Raw genomic sequence first — 12,436 nt, 5'->3', positions numbered from 1 at the left:
TTAACCTTTACCTTTTCGATGAGATCACGTGACGCACACCTTCTGTCAAAAATTGATTCCAATTACCACTGAGTTATTCACTTTTCTTATAATTTTCTTATTTCACGTAAAACTATTGGTTGGCAACCTTCTGACAATATATCATACGTCAATAGTTACATATTGAATTGTTACGAATTGTTGTGTATTATAATCAGTTTTGGTATCTATCTTCATAACTATTTAACATATCTTCACGAAATTCAGCTCAAACTGCAGTGCAGGCACATCTTTCATAGACACCCCAAACCGGAATCCCTATGGTTGATATCAAGTACCTTATTCTTTACCATTTTTGGTACTACTTTTGTGTTTTTATCAAAATAACGCATATTTCACTGCACACCCCTTTTCTGACACACCACTATGTTGCTTGCATATGACACCCGAAGTTAAAATATGTGTATTTTTACGTAACACAAAGAGAAAATACCCTAATTATAGAAAACGTTTATATTTTCCTGAAAACGAAATATTATCTTGTTTTCTGCAACGGTTAATTTTGCTGCACCCTGTATATATATTTCGATGTCAGAACAAAATATGCTGTTTTCATATTCTACACATCAGGATAGACACGAAAGGCAAAAATTAGCAGAAAAATTATAAAATGATGAAGTAAGCAAGATATATAATACATGAAGGACTTTAACCCTTACCTTTTCAATGAGATCACATGACGCGCACCTTCTTTCAAAAATTGATTCGAATTACCACTAAGTTATTCACTTTTCTTATATATTTTTTTATTTCACGTAAAACTGTCGGTTAGCAACCTTCTGACAATATATCATATGCCAATATGTACATATTGAATTGTTACGAATTGTTGTGTATTATAATCTGTTTTGATCTATATCTTCCGAACTATTTAACATATTTTCACGAAATAAAGCTCAATCTGCAGTGCAGGCATATCTTTCATAGATATCCCAAACCGGGATCCCTATGGTTGATATCAAGTACCTTATTCTTTACCATTTTTGGTACTACTTTTGTGTTTTTATCAAAATAACGCATATTTCACTGCACACCCCTTCCCTGAAACACCACTATGTTGCTTGCATATGACATCCGAAGTTCAAATATGTGTATTTTTACGTAACACAAAGAGAAAATACCCTAATTATAGAAAACGTTTATATTTTCCTGAAAACGAAATATTATCTTGTCTTCTGCAACGGTTAATTTTGCTGCACCCTGTATATATATTTAGATGTCAGAACAAAATATGCTGTTTTCACATTCTACACATCAGGATAGATACGAAAGGCACAAATTAGCAGAAAAATTATAAAATGATGAAGGTAGTAAGATATATCCTACATGACCGACTTTAACCTTTACCTTTTCGATGAGATCACGTGACGCACACCTTCTGTCAAAAATTGATTCCAATTACCACTGAGTTATTCACTTTTCTTATAATTTTCTTATTTCACGTAAAACTATTGGTTGGCAACCTTCTGACAATATATCATATGTCAATAGTTACATATTGAATTGTTACGAATTGCTGTGTATTATAATCTGTTTTGGTATCTATCTTCATAACTATTTAACATATCTTCACGAAATTCAGCTCAAACTGCAGTGCAGGCACATCTTTCATAGAGATCCCAAACCGGGATCCCTATGGTTAATATCAAGTACCTTATTCTTTACCATTTTTGGTACTACTTTTGTGTTTTTATCAAAATAACGCATATTTCACTGCACACCCCTTCCCTGAAACACCACTATGGTGCTTGCATATGACATCCGAAGTTCAAATATGTGTATTTTTACGTAACACAAAGAGAAAATACCCTAATTATAGAAAACGTTTATATTTTCCTGAAAACGAAATATTATCTTGTCTTTTGCAACGGTTAATTTTGCTGCACCCTGTATATATATTTCGATGTCAGAACAAAATATGCTGTTTTCACATTCTACACATCAGGATAGATACGAAAGGCACAAATTAGCAGAAAAATTATAAAATGATGAAGGTAGTAAGATATATCCTACATGACCGACTTTAACCTTTACCTTTTCGATGAGATCACGTGACGCACACCTTCTGTCAAAAATTGATTCCAATTACCACTGAGTTATTCACTTTTCTTATAATTTTCTTATTTCACGTAAAACTATTGGTTGGCAACCTTCTGACAATATATCATATGTCAATAGTTACATATTGAATTGTTACGAATTGTTGTGTATTATAATCGGTTTTGGTATCTATCTTCATAACTATTTAACATATTTTCACGAAATTCAGCTCAAACTGCAGTGCAGGCACATCTTTCATAGACACCCCAAACCGGAATCCCTATGGTTGATATCAAGTACCTTATTCTTTACCATTTTTGGTACTACTTTTGTGTTTTTATCAAAATAACGCATATTTCACTGCACACCCCTTCCCTGAAACACCACTATGTTGCTTGCATATGACATCCGAAGTTCAAATATGTGTATTTTTACGTAACACAAAGAGAAAATACCCTAATTATAGAAAACGTTTATATTTTCCTGAAAACGAAATATTATCTTGTCTTCTGCAACGGTTAATTTTGCTGCACCCTGTATATATATTTCGATGTCAGAGCAAAATATACTGTTTTCACATTCTACACATCAGGATAGATACGAAAGGCACAAATTAGCAGAAAAATTATAAAATGATGAAGGTAGTAAGATATATCCTACATGACGGACTTTAACCTTTACCTTTTCGATGAGATCACGTGACGCACACCTTCTGTCAAAAATTGATTCGAAATACCACTGAGTTATTCACTTTTCTTATAATTTTCTTATTTCACGTAAAACTATTGGTTGGCAACCTTCTGACAATATATCATATGTCAATAGTTACATATTGAATTGTTACGAATTGTTGTGTATTATAATCGGTTTTGGTATCTATCTTCATAACTATTTAACATATCTTCACGAAATTCAGCTCAAACTGCAGTGCAGGCACATCTTTCATAGACACCCCAAACCGGAATCCCTATGGTTGATATCAAGTACCTTATTCTTTACCATTTTTGGTACTACTTTTGTGTTTTTATCAAAATAACGCATATTTCACTGCACACCCCTTCCTTGACACACCACTATGTTGCTTGCATATGACACCCGAAGTTAAAATATGTGTATTTTTACGTAACACAAAGAGAAAATACCGTAATTATAGAAAACGTTTATATTTTCCTGAAAACGAAATATTATCTTGTTTTCTGCAACGGTTAATTTTGCTGCACCCTGTATATATATTTCGATGTCAGAACAAAATATGCTGTTTTCACATTCTACACATCAGGATAGACACGAAAGGCAAAAATTAGCAGAAAAATTATAAAATGATGAAGTAAGCAAGATATATAATACATGAAGGACTTTAACTCTTACCTTTTCAATGAGATCACATGACGCGCACCTTCTTTCAAAAATTGATTCGAATTACCACTAAGTTATTCACTTTTCTTATATATTTTTTTATTTCACGTAAAACTGTCGGTTAGCAACCTTCTGACAATATATCATATGTCAATATGTACATATTGAATTTTTACGAATTGTTGTGTATTATAATCTGTTTTGATCTATATCTTCCGAACTATTTAACATATTTTTACGAAATAAAGCTCAAACTGCAGTGCAGGCACATCTTTCATAGAGATCCCAAACCGGGATCCCTATGGTTGATATCAAGTACCTTATTCTTTACCATTTTTGGTACTACTTTTGTGTTTTTATCAAAATAACGCATATTTCACTGCACACCCCTTCCCTGAAACACCACTATGTTGCTTGCATATGACATCCGAAGTTCAAATATGTGTATTTTTACGTAACACAAAGAGAAAATACCCTAATTATAGAAAACGTTTATATTTTCCTGAAAACGAAATATTATCTTGTCTTCTGCAACGGTTAATTTTGCTGCACCCTGTATATATATTTCGATGTCAGAGCAAAATATACTGTTTTCACATTCTACACATCAGGATAGATACGAAAGGCACAAATTAGCAGAAAAATTATAAAATGATGAAGGTAGTAAGATATATCCTACATGACCGATTTTAACCTTTACCTTTTCGATGAGATTACGTGACGCAGACCTTCTGTCAAAAATTGATTCGAAATACCACTGAGTTATTCACTTTTCTTATAATTTTCTTATTTCACGTAAAACTATTGGTTGGCAACCTTCTGACAATATATCATATGTCAATAGTTACATATTGAATTGTTACGAATTGTTGTGTATTATAATCTGTTCTGGTATCTATCTTCATAACTATTTAACATATTTTCACGAAATTCAGCTCAAACTGCAGTGCAGGCACATCTTTCATAGACACCCCAAACCGGAATCCCTATGGTTGATATCAAGTACCTTATTCTTTACCATTTTTGGTACTACTTTTGTGTTTTTATCAAAATAACGCATATTTCACTGCACACCCCTTCCCTGAAACACCACTATGTTGCTTGCATATGACATCCGAAGTTCAAATATGTGTATTTTTACGTAACACAAAGAGAAAATACCCTAATTATAGAAAACGTTTATATTTTCCTGAAAACGAAATATTATCTTGTCTTTTGCAACGGTTAATTTTGCTGCACCCTGTATATATATTTCGATGTCAGAACAAAATATGCTGTTTTCACATTCTACACATCAGGATAGATACGAAAGGCACAAATTAGCAGAAAAATTATAAAATGATGAAGTAAGCAAGATATATAATACATGAAGGACTTTAACCCTTACCTTTTCAATGAGATCACATGACGCGCACCTTCTTTCAAAAATTGATTCGAATTACCACTGAGTTATTCACTTTTCTTATATATTTTTTTATTTCACGTAAAACTGTCGGTTAGCAACTTTCTGACAATATATCATATGTCAATATGTACATATTGAATTGTTACGAATTGTTGTGTATTATAATCTGTTTTGATCTATATCTTCCGAACTATTTAACATATTTTCACGAAATAAAGCTCAAACTGCAGTGCAGGCACATCTTTCATAGAGATCCCAAACAGGGATCCCTATGGTTGATATCAAGTACCTTATGCTTTACCATTTTTGGTACTACTTTTGTGTTTTTATCAAAATAACGCATATTTCACTGCACACCCCTTCCCTGAAACACCACTATGGTGCTTGCATATGACATCCGAAGTTCAAATATGTGTATTTTTACGTAACACAAAGAGAAAATACCCTAATTATAGAAAACGTTTATATTTTCCTGAAAACGAAATATTATCTTGTCTTTTGCAACGGTTAATTTTGCTGCACCCTGTATATATATTTCGATGTCAGAACAAAATATGCTGTTTTCACATTCTACACATCAGGATAGATACGAAAGGCACAAATTAGCAGAAAAATTATAAAATGATGAAGGTAGTAAGATATATCCTACATGACCGACTTTAACCTTTACCTTTTCGATGAGATCACGTGACGCACACCTTCTGTCAAAAATTGATTCCAATTACCACTGAGTTATTCACTTTTCTTATAATTTTCTTATTTCACGTAAAACTATTGGTTGGCAACCTTCTGACAATATATAATATGTCAATAGTTACATATTGAATTGTTACGAATTGTTGTGTATTATAATCGGTTTTGGTATCTATCTTCATAACTATTTAACATATCTTCACGAAATTCAGCTCAAACTGCAGTGCAGGCACATCTTTCATAGACACCCCAAACCGGAATCCCTATGGTTGATATCAAGTACCTTATTCTTTACCATTTTTCGTACTACTTTTGTGTTTTTATCAAAATAACGCATATTTCACCGCACACCCCTTCCCTGACACACCACTATGTTGCTTGCATATGACACCCGAAGTTAAAATATGTGTATTTTTACGTAATACAAAGAGAAAATACCCTAATTATAGAAAACGTTTATATTTTCCTGAAAACGAAATATTATCTTGTCTTCTGCAACGGTTAATTTTGCTGCACCCTGTATATATATTTCGATGTCAGAACAAAATATGCTGTTTTCACATTCTACACATCAGGATAGACACGAAAGGCAAAAATTAGCAGAAAAATTATAAAATGATGAAGTAAGCAAGATATATAATACATGAAGGACTTTAACCCTTACCTTTTCAATGAGATCACATGACGCGCACCTTCTTTCAAAAATTGATTCGAATTACCACTAAGTTATTCACTTTTCTTATATATTTTTTTATTTCACGTAAAACTGTCGGTTAGCAACCTTCTGACAATATATCATATGTCAATATGTAGATATTGAATTGTTACGAATTGTTGTGTATTATAATCTGTTTTGATCTATATCTTCCGAACTATTTAACATATTTTCACGAAATAAAGCTCAAACTGCAGTGCAGGCACATCTTTCATAGAGATCCCAAACCGGGATCCCTATGGTTGATATCAAGTACCTTATTCTTTACCATTTTTGGTACTACTTTTGTGTTTTTATCAAAATAACGCATATTTCACTGCACACCCCTTCCCTGAAACACCACTATGTTGCTTGCATATGACATCCGAAGTTCAAATATGTGTATTTTTACGTAACACAAAGAGAAAATACCCTAATTATAGAAAACGTTTATATTTTTCTGAAAACGAAATATTATCTTGTCTTCTGCTACGGTTAATTTTGCTGCACCCTGTATATATATTTCGATGTCAGAACAAAATATGCTGTTTTCACATTCTGCACATCAGGATAGATACGAAAGGCACAAATTAGCAGAAAAATTATAAAATGATGAAGGTAGTAAGATATATCCTACATGACCGACTTTAACCTTTACCTTTTCGATGAGATCACGTGACGCACACCTTCTGTGAAAAATTGATTCCAATTACCACTGAGTTATTCACTTTTCTTATAATTTTCTTATTTCACGTAAAACTATTGGTTGGCAACCTTCTGACAATATATCATATGTCAATAGTTACATATTGAATTGTTACGAATTGTTGTGTATTATAATCTGTTTTGATCTATATCTTCCGAACTATTTAACATATTTTCACGAAATTCAGCTCAAACTGCAGTGCAGGCACATCTTTCATAGACACCCCAAACCGGAATCCCTATGGTTGATATCAAGTACCTTATTCTTTACCATTTTTGGTACTACTTTTGTGTTTTTATCAAAATAACGCATATTTCACTGCACACCCTTTCTCTGACACACCACTATGTTGCTTGCATATGACACCCGAAGTTAAAATATGTGTATTTTTACGTAACACAAAGAGAAAATACCCTAATTATAGAAAACGTTTATATTTTCCTGAAAACGAAATATTATCTTGTCTTCCGCAACGGTTAATTTGGCTGCACCCTGTATATATATTTCGATGTCAGAACAGAATATGCTGTTTTCACATTCTACACATCAGGATAGATACGAAAGGCACAAATTAGCAGAAAAATTATAAAATGATGAAGGTAGTAAGATATATCCTACATGACCCAATTAACCTTTACCTTTTCGATGAGATCACGTGACGCACACTTTCTGTCAAAAATTGATTCCAATTACCACTGAGTTATTCACTTTTCTTATAATTTTCTTATTTCACGTAAAACTATTGGTTGGCAACCTTCTGACAATATATCATATGTCAATAGTTACATATTGAATTGTTACGAATTGTTGTGTATTATAATCTGTTTTGATCTATATCTTCATAACTATTTAACATATTTTCACGAAATTCAGCTCAAACTGCAGTGCAGGCACATCTTTCATAGACACCCCAAACCGGAATCCCTATGGTTGATATCAAGTACCTTATGCTTTACCATTTTTGGTACTACTTTTGTGTTTTTTTCAAAATAACGCATATTTCACTGCAAAACCCTACCCTGACACACCACTATGTTGCTTGCATATGACACCCGAAGTTAAAATATGTGTATTTTTAGGTAACACAAAGAGAAAATACCCTAATTATAGAAAACGTTTATATTTTCCTGAAAACGAAATATTATCTTGTCTTCTGCAACGGTTAATTTTGCTGCACCCTGTATATATATTTCGATGTCAGAACAAAATATGCTGTTTTCACATTCTACACATCAGGATAGACACGAAAGGCACAAATTAGCAGAAAAATTATAAAATGATGAAGTAAGCAAGATATATAATACATGAAGGACTTTAACCCTTACCTTTTCAATGAGATCACATGACGCGCACCTTCTTTCAAAAATTGATTCGAATTACCACTGAGTTATTCACTTTTCTTATATATTTTTTTATTTCACGTAAAACTGTCGGTTAGCAACCTTCTGACAATATATCATATGTCAATATGTACATATTGAATTGTTACGAATTGTTGTGTATTATAATCTGTTTTGATCTATATCTTCCGAACTATTTAACATATTTTCACGAAATAAGAATCAAATTGCAGTGCAGGCACATCTTTCATAGACGCCGCAAGCCGGAGTCCCTATGGTTGATATCTAGTACCTTATTCTCTACCAAGTTTGGTACTACTTTTTTGCTTTTTTCAAAATAACGCCTATTTCACTGCAAACCCTTACCCTGACACACCACTATGTTGCTTGCATATCACACCCGAAGTTCAAATATGTGTATTTTTAGGTAACACAAAGAGAAAATACCCTAATTATAGAAAACGTTTATATTTTCCAAAAAACGAAATATTATCTTGTCTTCTGCAGCGGTAAATTTTGCTGCACCCTGTATATGTATTTCGTTGTCAGAACAAAATATGCTGTTTTCATATTCAACACATCAGGATAGATACTAAAGGCACAAATTAGCAGAAAAATTATAAAATGATGAAGTAAGCAAGATATAAAAAACATGAAGGACTTTAACCCTTACCTTTTCAATGAGATCACATGACGCGCACCTTCTGTCAAAAATTGATTCGAATTACCAATAAGTTATTCACTTTTCTTATGTTTGTTTTATTTCACGTAAAACTGTCGGTTAGCAACCTTCTGACAATATATCATATGTCAATATGTACATATTGAATTGTTACGAATTGTTGTGTATTACAATCTGTTTTGATCTATATCTTCCGAACTATTTAACATATTTTCACGAAATAAGAATCAAATTGCAGTGCAGGCACATCTTTCATAGAGATCCCAAACCAGGATCCCTATGGTTGATATCAAGTACCTTATTCTCTACCAAGTTTGGTACTACTTTTTTGCTTTTTTCAAAATAACGCATATTTCACTGCAAACCCTTACCCTGAGACACCACTATGTTGCTTGTATATGACACCCGAAGCTCAAATATGTGTATTTTTACGTAACACAAAGAGAAAATACCCTAATTATAGAAAACGTTTATATTTTCCAAAAAACGAAAAGTTATCTTGTCTTCTGCAGCGGTAAATTTTGCTGCACCCTGTATATATATATTTCGATGTCAGAACAAAATATTCTGTTTTCATATTCAACACATCAGGATAGATACGAAAGGCACAAATTAGCAGAAAAATTATAAAATGATGAAGGTAGTAAGATATATCCTACAAGAACGACTTTAACCCTTACCTTTTCGATGAGAACACGTGACGCACACCTTCTGTCAAAAATTGATTCATATTACCACTGAGTTATTCACTTTTCTTATAATTTTCTTATTTCACGTAAAACTGTTAGTTGGCAACCTTCTGACAATATATCATATGTCAATACTTACATATTGAATATTTACGAATTGTTGTGTATTATAATCTGCTTTGGTTTATATCTTCATAACTATTTAACATATTTTCACGAAATAAAGCTCAAACTGCAGTGCAGGCACATCTATCATAGAGGTCCCAAACCGGGATCCCTATGGTTGATATCAAGTACCTTATTCTCTACCATGTTTGGTACTACTTTTTTGCTTTTTTCAAACTAACGCATATTTCACTGCAAACCCCTACCCTGACACACCACTATGTTGCTTGCATATGACACCCGAAGTTAAAATATGTGTATTTTTAGGTAACACAAAGAGAAAATACCCTAATAATAGAAAACGTTTATATTTTCCTGAAAACGAAATATTATCTTGTCTTCTGCAACGGTTAATTTTGCTGCACCATGTATATATATTTCGATGTCAGAACAAAATATGCTGTTTTCATATTCAACACATCAGGATAGATACGAAAGGCACAAATTAGCAGAAAAATTATAAAATGATGAAGTAAGCAAGATATATAATACATGAACGACTTTAACCTTTACCTTTTCGATGAGATCACGTGGCGCACACCTTCTGTCAAAAATTGATTCCAATTACCACTGAGTTATTCACTTTTCTTATAATTTTCTTATTTCACGTAAAACTGTTGGTTGGCTACCTTCTGATAATATATCATATGTCGATACTTACATATTGAATTGTTACGAATTGTTGTGTATTACAATCTGTTTTGATCTATATCTTCCGAACTATTTAACATATTTTCACGAAATAAAGCTCAAACTGCAGCGCAGGCACATCTTTCATAGAGGTCTCAAACCGGGATCCCTATGGTTGATATCAATTACCTTATACTTTACCATTTTTGGTACTACTTTTGTGTTTTTTTCAAAATAAAACTGCAAATCCCTTTCCTGACACACCACTATGTTGCTTGCATATGACACCCGAAGTTCAAATATGTGTACTTTTACGTAACGCAAAAAGAAAATACCCTAATTATAGAAAACGTTTATATTTTCCTGAAAACGAAATATTATCTTGTTTTCTGCAGCGGTTAATTTTGCTGCACCCTGTATATATATTTCGATGTCAGAACAAAATATGCTGTTTTCATATTCAACACATCAGGATAGATACGAAAGGCACAAATTAGCAGAAAAATTATAAAATGATGAAGTAAGCAAGATATATAATACATGAACGACTTTAAACCTTACCTTTTCAATGAGATCACATGACGCGCACCTTCTGTCAAAAATTGATTCGAATTACCAATAAGTTATTCACTTTTCTTATGTTTGTTTTATTTCACGTAAAACTGTCGGTTAGCAACCTTCTGACAATATATCATATGTCAATATGTACATATTGAATTGTTACGAATTGTTGTGTATTACAATCTGTTTTGATCTATATCTTCCGAACTATTTAACATATTTTCACGAAATAAAGCTCAAACTGCAGTGCAGGCACATCTTTCATAGAGATCCCAAACCAGGGTCCCTATGGTTGATATCAAGTACCTTATTCTCTACCAAGTTTGGTACTACTTTTTTGCTTTTTTCAAAATAACGCATATTTCACTGCAAACCCTTACCCTGAGACACCACTATGTTGCTTGTATATGACACCTGAAGCTCAAATATGTGTATTTTTACGTAACACAAAGAGAAAATACCCTAATTATAGAAAACGTTTATATTTTCCTGAAAACGAAATATTATCTTATCTTCTGCAGCGGTAAATTTTGCTGCACCCTGTATATATATATTTCGATGTCAGAACAAAATATGCTGTTTTCATATTCAACACATCAGGATAGATACGAAAGGCACAAATTAGCAGAGAAATTATAAAATGATGAAGTAAGCAAGATATAAAAAACATGAAGGACTTTAACCCTTACCTTTTCAATGAGATCACATGACGCGCACCTTCTGTCAAAAATTGATTCGAATTACCAATAAGTTATTCACTTTTCTTATATTTGTTTTATTTCACATAAAACTGTCGGTTAGCAACCTTCTAACAATATATCATATGTCAATATGTACATATTGAATTGTTACGAATTGTTGTGTATTACAATCTGTTTTGATCTATATCTTCCGAACTATTTAACATATTTTCACGAAATAAAACTCAAACTGCAGTGCAGGCACATCTTTCATAGAGATCAAAAACCGGGATCCCTATGGTTGATATCAAGTACCGTATTATCCACCAAGTTTGGTACTACTTTTTTGCTTTTTTGAAAATAACGCATATTTCACTGCAAACCTTTACCCTGAGACCCCACTATGTTGCTTGTATATGACAACCGAAGTTCAAATATGTGTATTCTTACGTAACACAAAGAGAAAATACCCTAATTATAGAAAACGTTTATATTTTCCAGAAAACGAAATATTATCTTGTCTTCTGCAGCGGTTAATTTTGCTGCACCCTGTATATATATTTCGATGTCAGAACAAAATATGCTGTTTTCATATTCAACACATCAGGATAGATACGAAAGGCACAAATTAGCAGAAAAATTATAAAATGATGAAGTAAGCAAGATATATAATACATGAAGGACTTTAACCATTACCTTTTCAGTGAGATCACATGACGCGCACCTTCTTTCAAAAATTGATTCGAATTACCACTG

This window comes from Thermobia domestica, chromosome 18 (genome assembly GCF_964235325.1).
Source record: "Thermobia domestica chromosome 18, izTheDome1.hap1.1, whole genome shotgun sequence".
Taxonomy (NCBI): domain Eukaryota; kingdom Metazoa; phylum Arthropoda; class Insecta; order Zygentoma; family Lepismatidae; genus Thermobia; species Thermobia domestica.
The sequence above is the reverse complement of the archived record's forward strand: the minus strand, read 5'-3'. Positions refer to the sequence as shown.